The sequence below is a fragment of the Arachis duranensis genome, chromosome 5 (genome assembly GCF_000817695.3).
Source record: "Arachis duranensis cultivar V14167 chromosome 5, aradu.V14167.gnm2.J7QH, whole genome shotgun sequence".
NCBI lineage: Eukaryota > Viridiplantae > Streptophyta > Magnoliopsida > Fabales > Fabaceae > Arachis > Arachis duranensis.
In genome coordinates, this window is record NC_029776.3 from 22,385,667 (window position 1) to 22,391,400 (window position 5,734).

Consider the following 5,734-nt stretch of genomic DNA (forward strand, 5'->3'; position numbering starts at 1 on the left):
GTGTGTAAAAGTGTTGTACAAGTTTCCAGCAGCTAACTACTATATATAGCAGTCACAGGGAAGGAAACTATACAAAAAAAGTTAATTGACTAATAACTAACCACATAACAAATTAACTAAAATAGACTAACAGATTAACTACTCTTACGCTTAGTTAATTTCACTTTTATCCTTGATAAATATAAGGGCCTTATGCTAAGTGAAAAAAAGAAATAAAAGAGTTTGTCTTGTGACAAAAAAAAAAGCATGAATATACAAACTTTGAAGAGTGAGAACAACATAGATTTTGTCCATCTTCAAGTCACCAATGAAGATTACTTTGAGGTATTTATTGATAACAAACCCCTTTTTCAAATTTATGTTGACGTTTTCATCCTAATATCCAAATAAATAGAGATAATTGTTGTGGATTTGATAGTAAATGATATGGATGTCCCAAATATATGTCATCAAAAGAGCAAACTGAAAGAGGTGTGTTTGTAAGGAATAAGCAATAACGATGAAGACAAATTTGGTGTCACTTCTTTATTCAAATTGTCTTCTTTTCTTTTTTGTATTTTTCTTCTCTATATACTATCTTCTCTAACCACATCATTCAAGAACGAATCATTTTGAAAGAGATGAAGAATGACACGTGTTTCATAGGGCAAATAAACACTTCAATAATTTGCAAGACAAGTCAATATGACTAGTATTGACTATTGGTGAAAGTTTGGGATTTGTCACTTGAGGAAAAATGTTTTATAATTTTATTGTAATAAAAGTAAATGAATCCAAGTACAGTTTAGTAATTTATCAGTTTTTATTTTAAACTGTTAGAATATTTAATTAGTAGATTAGATTTTATGTTAGTAGGGTTATGTTTTTTTCTTTAACTTAATATAGAGTATAAATACTTCCTAAATTATTGTAGGTAGTGAAAATTAGGGAAATTAAAAAGATCTTTTTGGTTTTGTAATGAAGTTATGGTGTAGACAAATGAAGTAAAGTGAGTTGCTTTCTTGTTATATTAAAAAACAAGATAGTAAGTAGAGAAATTTTTTTCTATTTAATTTTAATTTGTCTCTTGTATTTTTTATTGAAGGGAAACTGATGTGAGTGATAGGAGAATGCAGTGTAAGTGTAAAGAAACTGAGAAAACGTATGTTGAGTTATGAGCAATGTTACAAGTCAAATCTAATCTCATGATTTACACTCTATGTTATATATAGCAACTGAATGAGAAATAGAAACAGAATATAACTACATTCTGTTATTAGTGCTAACTACCTATAATCAAGAATACTTCTTGAGACAGTAAGGTGATCTTACATTAATCTTGATCAATTTGCCTAGCTACGCTATTATCCTTCCTGAAACTTAAAGTCACTTCTTTGGGAGTTACTTTAAATGCATGTTTGGGCGTCATTATTTTGTTAAAAAAAGATTTTTTTCAATAAAAAAAATCTTTTTTTATTTTTTAACGTGTTTAACAAATTTCTAGTAGTAAAAGTAAAAGCACCAGTAAAATCAAAAAGAGATTTTTGTTGAGAAGCTGTAATTTACATCTTTTTTTAAAAGATCTTTTTTCCTTAAAAAAAAGATGTTTTTCATATAATAAATAAACAAAAAAATACTTTTATATTGTTATACCCAAACATAATTGATAGATAAAAAGACTTTTTTACATGAGATATCCAAACATAAAATTACTTTTACTTCTCTATAAGATCTTTTAAAAAAAGATAACTCGAAAAAAGATCTTTTCTTAAAAGTTTACCCAAACAAGCCCTAAGTTTGAACTTAAATTTATCAAAGGACTCCATAGACAACACCTTGGTAAAAATGTCAACAATCTGCTCAGTCGATCTAATGTGAATAACATGCAGTTTTTGTTGATTAACTCTTTCTCGAATAAAGTGAAGATCAAGCTCAAAATGCTTGGTGTGGCTATGAAGAATAGGATTGGATGCTAAGAGGACTGCACTAATGTTATCACAGTAAAAAATTGGACTTGCTGATTGATGAACTTTCAATTCTTGAAGCAGATTTTGTATCCAAATAACCTCAGAATTAATTAGCTACAGCCAGGCCCCTGTATTCAGCCTCTGTACTTGACCTGCTCACTGAAGATTGTTTTGGCTAGACCATGAAACCAGGTTCAATCCAAAGTAAATACAAAGTCACAAGTAGATCTCCTAACATCAACATCTGAACCCCAATCTGAATCAGTAAAACCAAATAATCTTAAATCAGTGCTTGGTTGAAAAATTAGACCTTGAGTTGTTGTTCCTGCCAAGTACCTGAGAATCCTCTTAACACATACCTTAGAATCCTCTTAACACACATCCAATGAGATGTTAAAGGATTCTGCATGTACTAATTAACCTTATTCACAGAATAAGCAATCTCAGGCCTAGTGAAAGTTGCATACTGTAAGAAACCAAAAATAAATCTATATAATTTTGGATTTTCGAAAAGATCTACTCCCTCTTTTGACAGTTTCACTATTGTAACCATTGGAGTTGGAACTCCTTTAGCTTCAGCAATCCCAGCCTTGATTAGTAAGTCTTTCACATACTTAGTTTGAGAGAGACGGTATGCTCCTGATGGTAGTTTTTCAGCCTCAATGCCTAAGAAATTTGTAAATTCACCTAAATCTTTCAATGAGAAAACATTATATAATTGATCAATGGTGGATTGAATAGCTTTTGGATCAGTGCCAGTTACTAATATATCATTAATATAGAGAAGTATGTACAATTTTAAATCACAAGTATGTATAATTTAACTTGTCAAGTGTGTTAGTCAATTTAATAAACCAAGCTCTAGGAGCTTGCTTAAGGCCATACGAAGATTTATGCAATTTACAAATTCGATTTACCTCACCCGAATGGAAGCTTAGTGGTTGTTTCATGAGAACCAATTCACTTAAATCCCCCTTGAGAAAGCCATTATTAAAATTGAATTGCCAAATTTGCCATTTATAGGAATTCAAATAGTTACAGGTTTTAGAACAGGAGCAAAGACTTGGTCAAAGTCCACTCCTTCAATTTGATGGTTTCCTTTAGACACAAAGCGAGCCTTGTATTTCATAATGGTGCCATTCGGGTGCCTTTTAATTGTAAAAATTCACCTACAACCAATGACCTTAGTATCTGGTTTTGGATCAACAATAGACCAAGTTTGAGTTTTGTGTAAAGCTTGCAGATCTTCAAGCATAGCTTTATGCCAATTTTGAGAGTTGGGAGCTGTAGAAACACTATTAGGAATCTCATTAATTAAATCATAATTTTGTGCAACAATAGTTTTCCTAAGTTTTGATCTAGTGATCATGGGATGCTGGTTACTAGTTAGAGGAGTGGTGGGGTTGGATTCGAATTGAATTTGTATCCCCGAGGTAGCAATGAGATTTGGATGACCAGGATCAAATTTAGTGTGAGTGGTAGGAATAGAAGGAGGAGGAGAAGAATGAGTAGGATCAGGTTCAGAATTGTGAATGTTAGTGGAAGAATGTGTCTGAGTAGAAGTAGTCATGTGAGGTCTAGTGTGATCTGTACCTAATAAAGATGGAGGTAAAGAAGAAGTTGAGGGAGATAGTAAAGGATCTAGTTGGTCAGAATGAAAAATGGTAGAGGTCTGATATGAAGAAGGCAGATTAGGAAAAGTGAGACTAGTATAAGGAAATTGGTGTTTTGGAGAAAAAGGTTGGTCATTGGGAAAGAGGTCTTTGTATGAAAATTTCTTTTCATCAAAGACAACATGCGTGGTTATTATGATTTTATCTGATTTAGTAAGGTATTTATAGCCTTTGTGGTTAGGAGCATAGCCAAGAAAGACACAAAGATCAGACTTAAAAATCAAATTTATTTGAAGAATAAGACTTAAGGCATGGATATGCAGCACAACCAAACACTATTAGAAAGGAAGATTCTGGACAGTGTTTGTGCATGAGTTCAAAAGGTGAAATGTCTTTGGTAGTTAAAGATGGTAATCTATTTATAATAAAGTAGCAGATAAAACAGCATCATCCTAGTGTGTTAATAGGAGAGAAGCTACAACAAGCATAGAGAGCAGTTTCAATGATATGTCTATGCTTTCTCTCTGCCCTTCCATTTTGTAGATGGGTGTATAGGCAAGAGAAGCGATGAGTGGTGCTTTGTAATGTAAGATATTAAGAGAAATTGTGTGAAAGATACTCTACCATGATCTATTTGGAGGGCTTTGATCTTTAAACCAGTGTATTTTTCTATATTAGTCTGAAACTATAAAAATACTTGAAAAGCTTGAATCTTAGAATGAACTAAGAAAACAGAAGTGAATCTAGTGAAAGAATCTATAAATGATATGTAGTAATGAAAACCATGATAAGATTGCATAGGTGCAGGGCCCCATAAGTCAGAATATATCATGTCTAAGGGTGCATTAAAATTATAAGAGTCGAGAGAAAGGTAAGTAATGCATCTTAGCTTTGCAACAAGAATCACATAAAGTAGATTTTATTCAATTCATACTAATAGGTAGATTACATTGATTCAGAATTGAAATAACAGTCTTTGAGGCATAATGGCCAAGTCTATAGTGCCAAAGATCATAAGAATCAGATTGAGCATTAAAGGCAGAAGAAACATGTGTATTTGAATGAATTGAATGAGGAATGGATTTAGCAGTGGTAGTTGGAGTTGATTTTAGGACAGCAACATTGTCAAATTTATAAACTTCATTCTTAGGTGTCCCTTGGAGTAGGATCTCCTTGGTGACTTGAGATTTGACAAAACAAGCATGAGCATGGAATTCAAAGAAACATAGATTGTCTTGAGCAAATTTTTGAACACTTACTAAATTTCTTGCAATTTTTGGTGCAAAGAGTAATTGATTTAAAATAAATTGCATATGTGAATAAAGATTTATCAAAGTAAGTTGTACCAATTGAAGAAATACTACTCCTTGAAATCATATGTAATATGATTAGCCATGAGGAATCTATCAGGGTGGAAGGTGTAGCAAGGTATACACGTGGCTGGTAATAAGATGGAGGAGGAGGAGGATGATCAATGGAAAATGAAGATTGAGAAGTAGCAGATTCAGAAGGAGATTGTTGATATCTTCGATCGAATCTATGAAAACAAATCATGGCAGTGTGTCCAACACGTCCACAAACTTGAAATTGGGGGCGAAAATTCTGATTCATATTCTGCCTCCTCTAAAAGCACGATTTCCTCTTCCTTTCCTGCTAGGATTTGTGAAATTATTGCCACGACCATATTGATATGGACCTTGAGAATCATTGGCATGAACAGATCCTAATTCCACATTTCTAAATCTTTCATTCAGATATTCATGAGCCAATAATAAGGCTTTTACTTCAATAAGAGAGATAAAATATGAAGATATGAACATGTGATAATCTTCATTAAGTCCATCAGTGATGGCTCGTATATGATCTTCCAGAGGTAAAGAATGACCAATTGATGCAAGAGCATCAACAATTGATCTAATCTTCTTCAAGTACTCAGTAGCAGAAGTACCACACATCTTCATTCAGGTTTTTGCTCATTTGCTTCATGATTTGATAATTGATAATTTGATATAGTTAGTTTAGGAACCGTAAATTTGTGATTGAATTTGTTGTGATGATGTAATTGATACTTTAGTTTCACTAATTTATTTGTTAAATGTTAATTATTTTTATATATTGAATTTGTGTAAAATTGTGAATTAATTTTATTAATTAATTAATTTAGGTTTATAATTT